This window comes from Delphinapterus leucas, chromosome 12, assembly GCF_059928025.1.
Source record: "Delphinapterus leucas isolate spDelLeu-1000000601 "Yukka" chromosome 12, BTC_Dleu_Yukka2, whole genome shotgun sequence".
In the NCBI taxonomy this organism is placed as follows: Eukaryota; Metazoa; Chordata; class Mammalia; order Artiodactyla; family Monodontidae; genus Delphinapterus; species Delphinapterus leucas.
In genome coordinates this window covers 21245040-21262140 of record NC_143140.1, presented here as the reverse complement: position 1 = coordinate 21262140, position 17101 = coordinate 21245040, and the positions used below count along the sequence as shown (strand labels likewise).

At 44.9% G+C, this 17101-nt stretch overlaps 1 long non-coding RNA gene across 1 annotated transcript in view; it reads left to right on the top strand.

Annotated features, from left to right (window-relative positions):
- The window catches only part of LOC149747842 (uncharacterized), a 37136-nt gene extending 27198 nt beyond the window's left edge, over positions 1-9938 (top strand). The window contains exon 3 of the long non-coding RNA XR_016395132.1: positions 311-9938. This is a non-coding gene — a long non-coding RNA (uncharacterized LOC149747842). The remainder of the gene's footprint in view (positions 1-310) is intronic.
- The last annotated feature ends 7163 nt before the right edge of the window (positions 9939-17101 follow it).

Genomic DNA, 17101 nt, shown 5'->3' with positions numbered 1-17101 from the left:
GGTTGTACCAATTTACATTCCTACCAACAGTGCAAGAGGGTTCCCTTTTCTCCACACCCCCTCCAGCATTTATTATTTGTAGACTTTTTGATGATGACCATTCTGACTGGTGTAGGTGATACCTCATTGTAGTTTTGATTTGCATTTCTCTAATAATTAATGAAGTTGATAATTTTTTCACGTGCCCTGTATTTTCACTTTGCACAGGACCCCACTGCAAATTCTGTAGCCCATCCTGCTAATGAAGGATGTCTTCTCAGGGGTACTTATAAGCCAAGCTAATGTCATTTATCTCACTTGAAACCTCCAGGGATACACATAACGACATCTGAGCTCTTCTGCTGAACTAAAACCCCCAACAAATGGACAATGTTAATTACTTGATGAAGCATTCTCATTCCAGAGAGAAGGTCACAGTTTGATAACCTCAAGAACCACAGAAGCTCATCAGAAGACCACCTGAGACCAGATTAAAGGAATGCAGGTCCTGCACACACCCTGATCCTTATCAGCAACCCTCCCTTGAACCATTGCTATAAATCTGCTCACCAAATCTCCGTGGGTTGGGACACACAGTTTTGGGACACACAGTTTTGAAGGCATGAGCCCTTTGTGTCCCCCTTTGCCTGGCAAAGCAATAAAGCTATTTTCTACTTCACCCATAATTCTGTCTCCAAGATTCAATTCAGCATTGGTGCACAGAGGCCAAGTTTCAGCATCACTACCACCTTTATGTATTTTCTGTTTCTCCTTAAATGAAGGTAATTCTCAAAGAGCTGGGCCTCTGTTGTGTTCACAAATGTGTCGCCCACACCTGCAACATCTCCACGTTCCTAGGAAACATTCAATATGTTTGTTGGGCTTCTCTGGTGGTGCAGTGGTTAAGAATCTCCTTGCCGATGCAGGGGACACGGGTTCGAGCCCTGGTCCAGGAAGATCCCACAGGCCGCAGAGCAGCTAAGTCTGTGAGCCACAACTGCTGAGCCTGTGCTTTGGAGCCTGCAAGCCACAACTACTGAGCTCACGTGCTACAACTACTGAAGCCCACGTGCCTAGAGCCCGTGCTCCACAGCAAGAGAAGCCACTACAATGAGAAGCCCGCGCACCGTGACGAGGAGTAGCCCCCGCTCGCCGCAACTAGAGAAAGCCACGCGCAGCAACAAAGACCCAACGCAGCCAGAAATAAATATAAATAAAAGTTAAAATATACATATATGTTTGTTGAAGTAGCCAACGAGTGACTGAGTCATCACTTCTCATTTCCCTTCCACCCAGTTGCCTGCATCACCACCTCCCAACAATGACTCCTCTTTCACAAGAGAGCAGAGGAGAGGCCAGCATTACGGTAGAGAAAGATAAGGAAACTTGCAATAGGGAAGCCGCTCCCAGATGAAGGAAACTAGACTCACGTCTCCCTCCACAGAGGTCTTTCCACCCTCCAATTTGCCACTTCCAGCAATGCTTCCTTCAAGTCAGGAGTTGGCGGGAGAGATGTGGAGGCTGCCAGCTGCCAACCTCCTGCACCACCTGTCTGTCTGTCTGTGGCTTCAAGCCCAACACCCCTACACTGCCGAGATTTACGTAAGCACAGATTTACATAAACACCGAGATTTACGTAAACACAGACAGGCCTCGCCCTCTTAGAAGAGAACAAAATAGGCCAGCTCTTATAAGAGAAATGGGTGGATCGGTGGGGAATTTAAGGCTCCTACCATTTGTAAGTGCAAATTTGTTCATCCTATAAAATTTGCTAGCAGACATTCAGCTAGCAGGCATCCCTAACTTCTTCAGGGAGAACATAGAATCCTATGGTGCAAAGTATAGAAAATATTCTATTGGCAAAAGTAGGAGAGACATTTTCTACACTGCTCTGTATAATCCGGCCGCCCTTTCAGAAGAGCACAGAGGTAACATGGTTGACCTGGGGATGCCCCAGACGTCTGCCCACACCAGGCCATCTTTAGTTCACTCCCAAAGCGCAAGTCTTGGTTTTGTCATCACTTTGATCTACTCTACCCGTGGCGTCTCAGATTCTAACCCAGACAGACACCCGCTGCTTACCCACAGACTCTCCCTACCTCTCCCACTCGAACAACTCCCACTAAGTCTCCTTTCCTTTTCGACAAGACCTCCCAGTTCCTTCCACCCTCCTTGGGTATCTGGAACGCAGGATCACTCCCTATCAGCGGTTTCCTGAACCACACTTTAATTCCTTCCATTTCCTCCCCCGTGATTCCTCTGCCTCACCTGCCCTGTACCATCTTGCCCAAACCATCTCCTTTTTGTCTCTTCTCCTGTTCCAGCGTCCCACGTATTCTAAGGGAGACATTATATGCCAGGCAGCTGACGCTGCTCGCTCTGCGGGATCGCTGGTCCTGACCTCTCCACCAACACCCGCCCCCAACAGCAATACGGACAACTCCATCACTTCCTTCAAGTCTTCGAGGACCAAGAAGGCTTCTGACATGAAGTCACAGCTCCCCACCCCACACGTCTGATATCCTTTATCCTGATCTATTTCCATAGCGCGCATCACCTTCTAGTGTTCCGTTCTTACTAATCAATTATGCGTACTCTTTATTTTTAGTTTCCCTCCCCAACTAGAATATTTCCCAAAGGCAGGGATTTTTTTCTACTCGTTCACTGATGTATCTTCATCTCTCTCTCTTTTTTTTTTAACTCTTATACAAGGCCTCTCCCTCTGCATTCCCCCTTTTCTGCAAAAGCGCTTCACCCTCACTGTTCTCCTCACTTTTGGACATGACATCTGTATGTTTCGTAATGAAACATGGAGGGAAACTGGCCCTAGTTCTCCCCAGTTCCTTTCCCTCCTAAAGCATCTACCCACACAGCCGCCTTCTCTCCTTTTGAAGTCTGACCCCCCCCATGTTCTGCCCTCCCCATTTCTTAGGAGGGAGGGGCTTGCTCAATAAATGTTCTGGCAAATTGGTGGGGTCTGCACCCTGAATGAGGCACCCTTCTTTCTGTGAGAGGAACTGACGGAGAGGGGCGTTCCTGCACCCTGGGGTCGGGAGGGAAGCTCTAAAGGAGAAGAGGGCAAAGCCATGCGGCTCAGAGTTTGTGCCACTGAGGCAGGATTCCCGGACCCAGCCAGGACGACTGTGAACGTGTGCTTGGGGAGGTTTGGGTAGTAGATTGCTCAGGGAGACACCCCTGAACACAGTGAGTCAGCAGAGGCTCCAGGGGAAGAGGCAGGATCTAGGTCTCCAAATATCTTTCCCTCCTAAGGGAGGGAAGCTTGGCAGCTGCGCAAGAGGTGTGGTGGTGGGAGTCAGGGAGGGGCGGAGGGAGAGGCGCCAGCCGGCAACCGCCCAGGACTCTGGTTCCAACTCGGCGCCACCTCCCCCCGCCCACCTCCCCACGGCCACTGGAGAATCAGCACCACCTTGTGGCCACAACAACACAGGTTGCCCCTGCAGACAGAGCTGGCCTCCCCATTCTCTGTGCTTCCTACCACTGTCCAATGGACGCATAGAGGAGGCTTCATGGAGGGGTCAGTGCATGGGCTGATCTTAAACGAGATTCAGGGGCCTTCTTGAAGGATATTCATCACACTGTCAATGTGTTGATTTCTTCAGGTCTGTGTATTCATTTCCTAGGGCTGTCTTAACAAAGCAACAACAAACTGGGTGTTTTAAAACGACCACCAAGAAGTGGCTTAAAATGTCTTATCTCCTAGTTCTGGAGGTTAGAAGTCTGAAATCCAGGAGCCAGCTGGGCCATGCTCTGTCTGAAGCCTCTAGTGGAGGATCCTTTCTTGTCTCTTCTGGCTTCTGGTGGTTGCTGCCAATCCTTGGCATTTCTTGGTTTACAGATCCATCATTCCAGTCTCTGCCTCTTTCTCCCCTGTGTGTGTCTGTGTCTTCAAATTTCTTTCTCTTTGTAAAGATACCAGTCATTGCATTCAGGGCCCTCCCTAATCCAGTATGGCTGCGTCTTAACTGATTATATCTGCGAAGGCCCTGTTTCTAAATAAGGTCACATTCACAGAGTACAGTGCTTAGGGATTCAACTATATTTGGGAGGGATAACACAATCCAGCTCATAACAGCCTGTGTGCTGGTGTTTTATTACAATGAGAATGCATGGCTTCTATAATCTGATTCCATTTATATAAATTTCTAGTGAACGCAAACTAATCTATAGCGACAGGAGGCAGATCAGTGGTTGCCTAGAGATGGAGGAAGTAAGAAGAGGTGAAGGGGAGGGATTACAAAGGGAAATAAAGAAACTAAGGGGTGATAGAGATGTTCATTATCTTGACTGTGGTGATGATTTCATGAGTGTATACATATGCCAAAACTTATCAAATTATATACTCTTAAGTGTGGTTTATTGTATGCAATTCCATCTCAATAAAACTGTTTTTAAAAACTGTTAAAAAACACGAAAAATTCATTTTTATCCTATTGGACTAGCAAAGATTAAAAAGAATGATAATGGCAATTAAAGATAGGCTAGGAGGGAAGAGGGACTCTAACACTATGGAGGAAGGTGGGATTGGTTCAATCTTTGTTAAAGGCAGTGTGCAAATAAGTTTAAAATTCTTAAATGAGCACATGTACACTTTGACTGGAAATTCCACTGCTGAAAATTTAAATTAAGGAAATAGGTGTCCATTGACAGACGAATGGATAAATAAGATATGGTACATATATACAATGGAATACTACTCAGCCATAAAAAAGAGTGAAATAATGCCATTTGCAGCAACATGGATGGACCTAGAGATTATCATACTAAGTGAAATAAGTCAGAAAGAGAAAGACAAATATCATATGATACCACTTATATGTGGAATCTAATTTAAAAAAATGATACAAATGAACTTATTTACAAAACAGAAATAGACTTACATATATAAAAAACAAATTTATGGTTATCAAAGAGGAAATGTGGCGGGGGGAGGGATAAATCAGGAGCTTGGGATTAACATATACACACTACTGTACATAAGATAGATAACCAACAATGACCTACTGTATAGCACAGGGAAGTATACGCAATACTCTGTGGTAACCTATATGAAAAAAGAATCTGAAAAAGAATGAATATATGTATATGTATAACTGATTCACTTTGCTGTACACCTGAAACTAACACATTATAAATCAACTATACTCCAATAAAGTTTTTAAAAAAGAAAGAAAATATTATATAAAGCAACATGCTTTACTTTGGCATTTAAAAATTATATCTGTTTTGATATAGAGAACAAACAAGTGGTTACCAGCTGGGGGGGAGGGGCAATACGGCGCGGGGGAGTGGGAGGTACAAAGTATTGGGTGTAACATAGGCTCAAGGATGTACTGTACAACACGGGGAATATAGCCAATATTTTGTAATAGCTGTAAATGGAAAGTAACCTTTAAAAACTGTATGAAAATTTTTTAAATTTTTAATTAAAAAAGGAAATAGACAAATGCTCAAAAGAATGTATGTGAAGATATTCACTACGGTGTAGTTTTACGAAACAAGTGAAAAATTGGAAACCACTTAAAAATTTTTTTTTTAAAGCAGATTATCAAGCAGTATTTTGGTGAGAGGGTGTATGTGTGTGTGCTTACAGAGAAAAAGGTATTGAAGGATATCGATCAGAATATAAATGCTCACAAGTGTGCAGTGACGATGTTAAAAGTGGAGTAGGAGAAGGGAGAGTCCATAATACCTGATCCTTACATGAAACCATTCTCACCTCCTTCCCTAACGTCCCCTCATCCATGCAGGTCCTCTAGAAGGCTGGTTCCCAGGCCCTTTCCTGATGGTTCTACCCTAATGGCTTTGCTGAAAAGCTAGGATGGGAGAATATGTTTACCCACCCCAATTCTAGGCTTATTTCTGGGTGGTGGGTTTTTAGGTAGTCTTTATTTCTTTACTCTACTTCTCTGTACTTTTTGACTTTTTTGCAACAAAAATGTGTTATTTTTATAATTTAAAAAGTATTTCTAGTCTTTTGATAAGGAGGTGGGTAGGTGTTTCCCAGGCAGATGGCTGGGGGCGGGTGGGGGAGGGCATTCCAGGCAAAGGGAGCAGCAGAAGGGCAGATGGGTTGGAGGAACAGTGGAGAATAGGGTAACATTTTAGGTAAAGCGCACTTGGATCAACATGATGAGAGTTTAGGGATTACAATGAGGAAAGAGGGATGGAGAAATCAGGCAGAGGTCAGCTCTGGGAGGCTTTGTTTGCCGTGCTGAGTTTGCCTTTTTATATGGGTCACAGGAGAGAAAGATTTTAGACGGGAGATAATTGATAGGAGATTGCTTTAGAAACAAGACTCGGATGTATGATTGTAGGAAATAGATGAAGAGGGAGAGGGAGATGAGAATGGATGAAAGTTGGGGGACGACCACAGTATCCCAGGCCACCCTGAGAGTCTGAGACAAGAATAAGGGGTCGGGAGAAGTAAATGGATATGAGAGATACTAAGAATGGGAATCAAGCTAGTCCACTGAGGGAAAAGGGGAAGAGGAGGTGTTTGGCTTGAGTGACCCAGTGGATGGTGGTGTCAATCACTGAATTAGAGAATTGAGGAGTAGAAAGTACAGGAGTTCATTTTGGGACATGTTGGGTTCTGGGTGTCTGGGAGCCCTCCAAGAAGCAGAAGGGCAGTTAGGCAATTCCATGTGCAGATACAGAGCTCATGAGACAGCTCTGGGCTGAAGATAAAAGCGAGGAGTGGGCTGAAGCCATAGGAGTGGGTGGGATGCCCAGAAGGTCATGTGCAATGAGGAGAGAGGAGAACTCAAGGCCAAATCCTAGAGCATTTCTTAGAATTCTCTAGTTACAAGGAGAGAAAACAAGCCCAATAAATGTAGGCAGTAGATAACAAAAGAACATATTGGAAGCCTGATGAGTAGGTCACAGAATAGCTGAGTAACCAGGCTGTAGGGAGGACGGGATTGAAGGGAGCTACAGGATCTCCAGGCAGAATTTGTGGCCTGCCGCCTTTGTTATTTCTGGTTGCTATAATAAGAATATCATAGATCGGGTGGCTTAGACAACAAACATTAGTTATTCACAGCTCTGGAGGCTGGAAGTCCAGATCGGAGTTCCAGCACGGTCAGGTTCTGGTGAGAGCACTTTTCCTGAGAAAGAGAAAGTAAGTACTCTTTTTCTCTGTTCCATATAAGGGACGTGTCTCTTCTTACAAGGGCACTAATCCATAGGGCAGGCCATCAGGAAGGGCAGGCTGGGTCTCTCCTGCCCAGTCTGAAGCTGCTGTCTGTGGGCAGAATTTCTTCTTTTCAGGGAAACCTCAGCCTGGGTTTTAAGGTCTTTCAACTGATTGAATCAGAGCCACCCAGATGATCTAGGATAATCTCTCCTATTTAAAGTCAACTGATTATGGACTTTAATCACACCTACAAAACACCTTCACCATAACACCTAGATTTGTGTTTGGTTGAATCACTGGGGGCTACAGCCTAATGAAGCTGACACAGCAAAACATCTTCACAAACATATTCTAAATATTTAACATACCCTAAACATTATTCCAAATATTTCAGCCAGAACATTCTTTTGAGGTTCTATGCTTACTCTTTTTTTTTTTTGAAGAAGAAGACATTAAAACTCTGAATGAGTGAACAACTTGTCTAATATTTTGCAGCTAGTAAAAGGTGGAGCTGGAATTTGACTCAGATAATCACTCTACAGGCCAACCAAATGAACCATTTGCCCAGCTGCCCCGTTGGAGCAGAAAAGGAGTAAATACCTAGAAAGCAGAGACCAGCTATATTCATTCTGTATTCTTAGCACCTAGCCTGGTAGATAATAGGGACCCACTTGTTGAGTCAACAGTTAAGGTATAACATTTAAAACAGTCTGTGTACACCCAAGGGAAGACCAGTGAAATCCATGTACTGGATTCTTTAAACTGCAAACTCCTAAAAACAATTTTCTTAATTTCTGTTTAATTGTTCTTTGGTTATTTAAAGGAATTAAGTGATATTTAGTTCAGAGCTGAAGTTTTAAGCAAAATACTTCATGAGAGTTTTTTTCTAAATTGGCCCTTTAATTTTCTGTGATGTGGCTTTATCCCTTTATGCATGACATGAAGCCAGATTCCATATTTAATTAAAATTCAATATTTTTATGAGAATACAGGAGGTATTTTTATGAGTTCTTTTTTGGATAACTAAATAGAACATGTTTAAATATACTTAGTAACAAAAATCAAATTGGGATTTTCAGTATTTAACTCTTTTAGTGACAGTAGAGTCAAACAATGAAATTGCAAAACAAATTCTATGTAGCTCACAAAATTTCTTTCAATCAAGAAAAGTAAAAGAAAAACACAATTATTCAGAATTCTGGAAAATCCTGGTGGAAAAACACTTCACAAAAGAAGTGAGAAATGGGGCACATAAATCCTATTGTACTCATAAGGCGTCTTTTAAAACTCAATGATAGGCCACTCTCACCTTCTGAGATGGCCCACACTCTGTCTGTGGAGTGTGTCCACTTCTTACCTATCGCTTTGTCTCTCACTGAATTCTTTCTGCAATGAGACATCAAGGACCTGAGCTTCATTAAGTCCTGAGACCAGGTGTGAAATCTCAGTTAAAAGACCGTGGGTTCAAATCCCAATCTGAGTTACACGGTTTCAGTTCCAGGTGGTTGGTTTCAGTTCCTGGTGGTTATTCTCAGATTTCCTCTCATGGAAAATATCCACAGCAAGTATAAATCCTTTAAAAAGAGCCACCCATGACTCTTTAGAAAAAGGATAGGGACTTCCCTAGTGGCACAGTGGTTAAGAATCCTCCTGCCAATGCAGCGGACATGGGTTCGAGCCCTGGTCCGGGAAGATCCCACATGCCGCGGAGCAACTAAGCCCGTGCGCCACAACTACTGAGCCTGTGCTCTAGAGCCGACGAGTGACAACTACTGAGCCCGTGAGCCACAACTACTGAAGCCCATGCGCCTAGAGCCCATGCACCGCAACAAGAGAAGCCACTGCAATGAGAAGCCCGTGCGCCGCAACGAAGAGTAGCCCCTGCTCGCCGCAACTAGAGAAAGCCCGCGTTTAGCAATGAAGACCCAACACAGCCAAAAATAAATAATATTTTTAAACAAAGAAAAAGGATAAACAATTCAAATATTGGGTTTGTTTGAAATACACCAGGGAGAACAAAGAGTTGATAATGATGCTCTGAACTGAAGACGGAAAGTTGGCTGTGGGAATGAGGGAGGGATGTGGAAATTTAGGGATTTATTGGCAGTTTTAGGAAGGGCTAATCTGGAAATTAGTCTGTATTCTGGATTTGAGACCCTGCTCTCCAAACATTTGGAAAACTCAGGAGAAAACGAGTGCCCCCTGGGGAGAAAGGAGGGACTGGGACCCCACAGACCACAGCTCCTCCCACACACGAACCACGGAGACGGAATCACGATTTTCCCCTGATAACCCTCCCCATGGTCACCACACATTCTAGAGGAGTCGCGGGGCTGTGGGCGCAGAGCTGCCCAGAGAGGCTCCAGGCTTAAGTCACCGCCTGCAGTGACGGGACAGGACGCCCGGGGTCCCAGCTGCCGACCCAGCCCCGCCACTGCGACAGCCAGAGGGAATGAGGTCTGAACGGCGCCGCCTGCGATTTTGGGTCCGCAGACTCTTGAGTTTACCGCGCCGGGAGGCCCACGTCCCACCACGGCCAGTTCAAACTGTCCCTCCTCCCTGTCCTGGGACACCTGGCCCAGCACACTCACCATTTCCCGGCTTTGGGCTCCTCCGGCGTCTTCCCATAGACTCCCGCGGCCCCTGCAGCACGTATTTACGCTGCAGCGGACACACCTGAGACACGTAAACGCAGACGAGATTCCAGGCAAAGCGTGGCCACGAGCGTCCACGCAGTTTGCAGAGCGTGGCCCACCCACTTTCCCCTGCTGCGCTCCTGATTGGACAGTTCGCAAGCACCCGCCCCCCCTTTATCCTGAGTGACAACGGGTCAGGAGGTCACATGATTGACCAGAACCAGTTTCCACAGGCGGGTGGGAGATTGTCCTTTCCAGCGACGTTTGTCTTTAAACCACACTTGTCACTGGCCCTAGAGGGACAGTGGCGTCTTCCTCAGATCTTTCAGAATGTGGGGACACAGGTGTGCTCAGGGAATTCCAGAGTAAGATTCCGGAACAACCGACGTCCTTATCCAAAGCAAGAGGGGCGCCCTGGTCAGGCCAACTGGGAAAAGAGGGTTTGCGGTCCTCCACGGGGCAATACTTGGCACAGGCTGTGAGGCCACACAGGATACTGTGACCCTTGTTTACAAACACACTGAAAAATGACCTCACCATGTGTAATAAAGAGTCTGGCTCCAAAAAAAAAACAAAAAACTCAATGATAGCTGATATTCTAGAAGAATAAGAATCTGAAAGAAATTCGGCAGATGAGAGAATCCAAAAACTCTAGCACTTTAGAACTGGAAAGGGGTCTTGGAGATTATCCAAGCCCATCTAGGGCATATGACAGACAGACAAGACCTAGAAGCCCAGGAGGATAAATTAAGTACAGTGCCCAAGGGCATGGCAGGACAGATCCAATCCTGCGTTGTGAGTCACCCTGCCCACTTAGGACGGCTTCCGTGGGTGGGCAGACAGTGTTGTAGGCGGATGTCCACAGCTTCTGCCCACCCATTATCCTCTATTAACTCATTTGATTTGCAATTATCCTTTCCTCCCTCCCTTAGATTCCCAGGCCTACCCTCACCCTGCAGAGACGCCCCTCCTCAACGCAGGACTCAGTTTACCTGCTTACATTTCAGCTCTCTTTTCTCTTTTGGTTTCGAGGGTTCCTGGATGCTTTGGCTGAGAAGTCTCTGCTTCCTCCCCTGAGCCTGTAGACAGCCCTCACAAGGCAAGGGAAGCAAGAAGTTCAAACACAGTGCTGTGTCTCGGGTTTGAGATTAAGCTTGGTGAGGAAACCTATTTGTAAGGTCACCCTCAAGGTACTTTCCAGAGTGGATGGTTTTGTTCTCAGCAACTTGTGCTTTTAAAGCCACAGAATCCCAGGTTCAGACGGGCCTTTGAGTCCATGTCTTGAGCTAATCTTGTGACACATGATTGACCTGGATAGCGTCCTTGCCCAGCGCTTGGTCCCAGCACCAGGAACAGTGACCCATTCACGTTCAGAAAATGCTGGCTCTTAGAAACGTCTTTACATGGAGCTAAAAATCTTTCCCTTGGAGGCTTCTATCAAGGAGCTGACAATGTTGACTCTTACCTGAGCCCTGTGCTCCTGGAAAACTGTCCCTTCTCCCCTTGTAATACTCCCTTATGAATAGTTTCTCCTTATTAATCCTGGATTTGTTTTTATTTGACAGGGCTACTGTGATCACCTCAGACACTCTTTTCATTCTCCCAACAGGGGCAATATTGCCCCCAAGAGGACAAAACGTAGTTCTTAGGGAGGGGGCACAAAAATATCTTAACTCTTTTTCCCTAACCCATGAACTTGATGTATAGTATACATGTGGTATTAAAATTTCATGGTGAAGGTGGAGCAATTAGAATAAAAGTATCTGAAAAGGCTCTGTAGGGAGGTGATTATGAAAAAAAGGTTGAAAAACACTGGCCTGTACTGACTTTTCCACGTGAGAATGCTTCCAAAAAAATTGTTTTTTATAGTAGTACAGTTGATGTACAACGTTATATAAGTTACAGGTGTACAATATAGTGATTCACAATTTTTAAAGGTTATCCTCCGTTTATAGTTATTATAAAATAGCGGCTTTATTCCCAGTGTTGTACTACATATCCTTGTAGCTTATTTTATACATAATAGTTTGTACCTCTTAATCCTTTACCCCTATCTTGCCCACCGCTTCCCTCTCCCCACTGGTAACCACTAGTTTGTTCTCTATATCTGTGAGTCTGTTTTTCTTTTGTCATATTCACTGGTTTGTTGTATTTTCTTAGATTCCACCTATAGGTGACATCATGCAGTATTTGTCTCTGTTTGACTTATTTCACCTGGCATCATGCCCTCCAGGTCCATCCATATTTTTGTAAATGTTTTCACGCAACTGTCCTATCCCACACAGCCTTCTCATTTTCCAGAGAGCAAGGAGGTTCTCTGCCTTACTCCCCATTGCCGCTTCCAAGTCACTGTCTCATTTTTCCCCCTTTAAAACTCCCAGCCTGAGTCATGCATACGACATCGCATACTCTTTTTTTTTTTTTTTTTTTTTTTTGTGGTACGCGGGCCTCTCACCGTTGTGGCCTCTTCCGTTGCGGAGCACAGGCTCCGGACGCGCAGGCTCAGCGGCCATGGCTCACGGGCCCAGCCGCTCCGCGGCATGTGGGATCTTCCCGGACCGGGGCACGAACCCGTGTCCCCTGCATCGGCAGTCGGACTCTCAACCACTGCGCCACCAGGAAAGCCCCGCATCCTCTTTGAAATCCTCGTTTGCAGGCTCTTATTCCCCTTTGAGACAATGCTTAAAACTCTGCCCACTTGCTTGTTCTCCCTCCTGACATAATGCATGCAGTTTCTGCTCCTGTCTGGCACCCTGGAGCGCTCCCTGCCCCTCTCCTCTCCTCCTGCCGTTTTCTTTTTCCTGAATCACCCTTTCTCCTCTCTATTGAAGCTATGAACATGCACTAGAATCTCCCACCTATAACATCCCCTCCCTTGGCCCTCCACCCTCAGATCAGACCCCTCCTTGTTTTTAGCTTCTCTCTCTCCCTAGGGGATTTCATCCAGTCTCGTGGCCACTCATACAGTCTTTAGATCACATTCTAAATTTCCATCACCAGCACTGACTTTTACCCTAAATTCCAGACAGCTACCTGCCAGCTTGACGTATCCATTTGGAGAGACATCCAAATAGATGTCCCCAAATTAACAACTCTCCCTCATCTCTGCACCAGCTTCTTTAAGCCTACACTAGAATTGGGAGACTCTGCCCCCATCTCTCCTCTCCCCTGAGGCCCCTACTTTAAGCCACCCTCATGTAGCTGGACTATTGCAATGAACTCCTAGCTCTTTTCCTTGCACCAAATCTCTTTCCTTTCCCCACACAGTACTGAGAGGGATCTTTTCTTAAGGAAGAACAGCTGCATAAATAAGACTCTGACATGTTTCAATATAAAGTACTTTGATTACTTTTCATTGCCCTATGTTCACTGGAATGAAATCTGAACTCTTCACCATGGTCATATCACACTCTATGACATGATTTTCTTTCATCCAACTTCTTTTTCACTCTTTCCTTCACACACTACACACCCTTTAGCCTCTGCTCTCTTGCCGGATCACCCTTCTCCTCTTTGGCTCTCGGTGTCTCTGACGCAAAAGCTTTTTCTCCTTGCTGGCTTCTCTCCATCTCTTACATGTCAGTGGGCCTGTCCCCAGTGCAGATAAGCCTTTCCTGGCCATCCTTTACCTGAAATAGACACTCTCCTCTACCTCCGGACCCATGTCTCATCACTCTGTTTACTTCAGCCACAGCAATGACCAGTTTCTAAATTTTTCTAACTTGGTTATATGTTTACATTCTAGATTAGAAGCTTCACGAGGGTAGGGCCCTTGTCCAGCTCATTCAGAAACCCTGGAACTGGGGATGGGTCTTGGCAAAGTGAAGTGAGCAGTAAATATTTCCCTGCAGGAATAAATCATTTGACTTAAGCTCATATTAGATTTGAGGGGCATTGTCCTCGTGTGTCCTCTAGTAATTCCTAATATTTTTTCACCAGCACAGCTAGTTCATTTATCTTTGTTTTCTTGCTAACTGAGTCAGAGCTGTTCTGCTTTCTAATCTAAATATAACATTGATAAAGAGGATCAATTTGGAAGGCAAAATGGAGTCCATTCCCTAATGGCCTAATTTCTTTGAATACGTGAGAACAATATATGAGTATGCATGCTCATATATGATATTCTGCTCACCAGTGAAGCTTCTGTTGTATGGTAGATGCTGTGTTATGCATTGGGATGTGTAAGATATGCATTTCTATAACTTATATATATAATTATGCATATAGAGAAATATAGATATAGATCAATGTCTCCATTAAATATGAATACAGATACTCTCCCAAGACCCAACTGTTCATCAGAATCAACAAAACGGGTCAGAATCTCAACCAAGCTAAACAAGCTAACAGGATTTGGAACGAGAAGAAAAGATGTGCAAAATGCGTTCTAATCTTGATTGCTCATCTCTCAGTCCCACATCACAGGGTTCTTGTAAGCTTTGGGTGAGATGCCCACATAAGCCTCTTGCCACACAGCCTGGCACAGAATATGTGTTCAGTAAAAGCTAGCTCTTTCCAAGGACGGTTTCTACTCATTGTATAATGGCCTTGCCTTTGTGACTGCTGGGTAAAAGGGCTTGGCCTCTGGAGGTCAAGGAGCTCTTATGGGGGCCTGGACGGTGGGACTGGGGCTGGACAGCTCCCCTCCACCACTTCCAGAGCTGGCGCTGCAACCCCTGCAGCAGCCAGCAGTGCCTGAGGCTCCTGATTTCTCCACATCCTTGCCAACTCTTCCTTTCTTCCTCCCTCCCTCCCTCCCTCCCTCCCTCTCTCTCTCTCTCTCTTCCTCTCCTTCTTTCTGCTTTCTTCTCTCTTTCTTTCTTTCTTCTTCCTCTCTTTCTCTCTCTCTTTCTTTCTTTCCAGTCAAACTAGTGGATGTGAATGGTGTCTCACCGTGACTGTGATTTGCATTTCCCTAATGACTGATGAAGATGTTGGGCAGCCAACCACTGCCCTACCTGGATGCAAATCCTGAATCTTCATTTCGTCCTCAACCTCAGCTTGCACTGTATAGGCCACATTTCCTTTTACCTCAAATTGATCTCCTAATTTCAACAGTTCTTAGCATCCTTTGTGCCTGTCCTTCATTGATGCTCTTGGACATGGTAAAATCCATGGTCTCTACCTGCCCGTGAGTCTATCTGAACTCCCCATTCTGGCCTTTGTGATCTGACCCATTTCACAATACCCCGTCTCTAGTTAGGACAAAAGTAGTGAAAGGTCTGGGAACAAAGGACAAAGCTGAGAAGGGAAGAAGCAGGCCACTGCCCAGAGTCCCAGAAGCAATTTCAGAGTTTCGGGGTGAAACTGATATGGACAGGATGATTCAGCCTCGGACCCCCTTCACATATCTCTTGTTAAATGTGAAAAGAAAATTACTGAAGAAAGAACTTCAGCCAAGCAGATCACAGGTCAGTGTTTCTCAGACCTGACTGAGCATTCGAATCACAGGCAACACTTTTCAAAATCCCAGTTGCTGTACCTCACCTCAAAGAATATGATTCACATGATCTGCCATGAGGCCAGTGAATCAGCATTTGTAAAAATCCCCCCTCCCCACACCTCCAGTGATTTCCATGAGCAGCGTGGGTTAAGAACCACCAGACTAAGGGGAACCCTGATTGTGGTCAGCAAAGAATAGGGAACCTAGGTGAGCAGAAGTTGCTTAAGTATGATAGCTGCGGTTTGAGAAGAGACATACCCTCAACCTCACAGAAAAATACAAGGGAAAACATCTGGCTCAAAAAAGCCATCAGGGGCTTCCCTGGTGGCGCAGTGGTTGAGAGTCCGCCTTCCGATGCAGGGGACACGGGTTCGTGTCCCGGTCTGGGAAGATCCCACATGCCGCGGAGCGGCTGGGCCCGTGAGCCATGGCCGCTGAGCCTGCGCGTCCGGAGCCTGTGCTCCGCAGCGGGAGAGGCCACGACAGTGAGAGGCCCGCGTATGCAAAAAAACAAAACAAAACAAACAAACAAACAAAAGCCATCAGGTACAATAGAACGTCATGTCCACTCTAGCCATTTTTCCTAGAATGTTTCCTCTTTAGAATAAGCCAGGAAAATTTTTATCTGAATTTTTATCTATTGCCTCACACCATCAGCCCACCGAATTATCTCTATTTTCTTGGCTTATTATTTGTTAATGTTTGGCATCATTCAATACATAAGGTGCTGCTGGTGACAGGAACGGGGCAGTTATTTACCTCAAGATGGAGTAATAAGTAATTAAAAATTACTAGATTGTTTTTTAAGTATCTGATCTATGCCATGTGTGGTTTTGAAATGGCTGATAATTCCAGGAAAAACTGAGACAGAATCCTGAATCACTTAGCATCCATTTTCCCAGAGTTGCCAGAAATGACTATTTTGGGTCTTGGGTCAATGAGTGCAATACATTTATGAGCAGAGTAGAAACTTATTTATAGATCTCTGTTAGTCCACTTACCAGTACATGAGGCAGCATCTCTCTTTGGAGTGATCCTGTCTGTATGTCAGCAGTGAAAAGCAAACCTCTGTGTGCAAACCCTTGAGGAAAGAAACGTCTTCTAGTGATTCCCACGCTTTACCACTAGGGGCGCCAAAGAGCCAGTCATCCAGGTACAAAGCCAAGAGTCAACCAAAGAAATTGACGGACGTATTTCACGTAGAATTTGCCAAGTAATTCTGCAAAAGGCCATAAAATGTATGCAACTTCGTTTTTCCCGAATGGAGTGTTCTCTTTTCCCATGCTTTTTCCCACAGAGCCCAAGCACATGAAGGCTTAATGCCTTTCTGACATTTTAACAGAATTTCCATACATTTATCTGTTTAAATCTCTAGACTCTTTTAAGTAGCGAAAGAAAGGAAAATTAGGTAGTCTGAAGGAAAGTTCAATTCATTGCAACTTATCTGGGAGCTGTATGCGCCATTCCAGGTATGGAGAATCAGTCCTTCTCAGGGAACTAACGAGCCCTAGCTTCTGCATTAAATTGGTACCTGCCATTTATAATTATACACGGATGTATACATACCTGCATGCGGAGTGCATTATTTATATGTAAATAGTACATATACCCAGTTTTCCTAAAAAGCAATTCATTTGCTCCAGACTTTAAAATCTGTCTTCTTTACTTGTACTTTAAAAAAATATTTTATCAGAGCCCGAATTTATAGCTCTTTCTTCAATCAACAAGAGAGAGTAGCATGAAAATCCTTGAAGAGATATGTGATGCGAAAATAACATGACTGTTCAATAATCATATCTGCGTGACTGATCCCAAGCTTATGTCTGCCTCCAAATAGAAAGGGAAGGTCAAGTGTCCCCTTCCCTCCCCGCCAAAGGGTGTTAACGT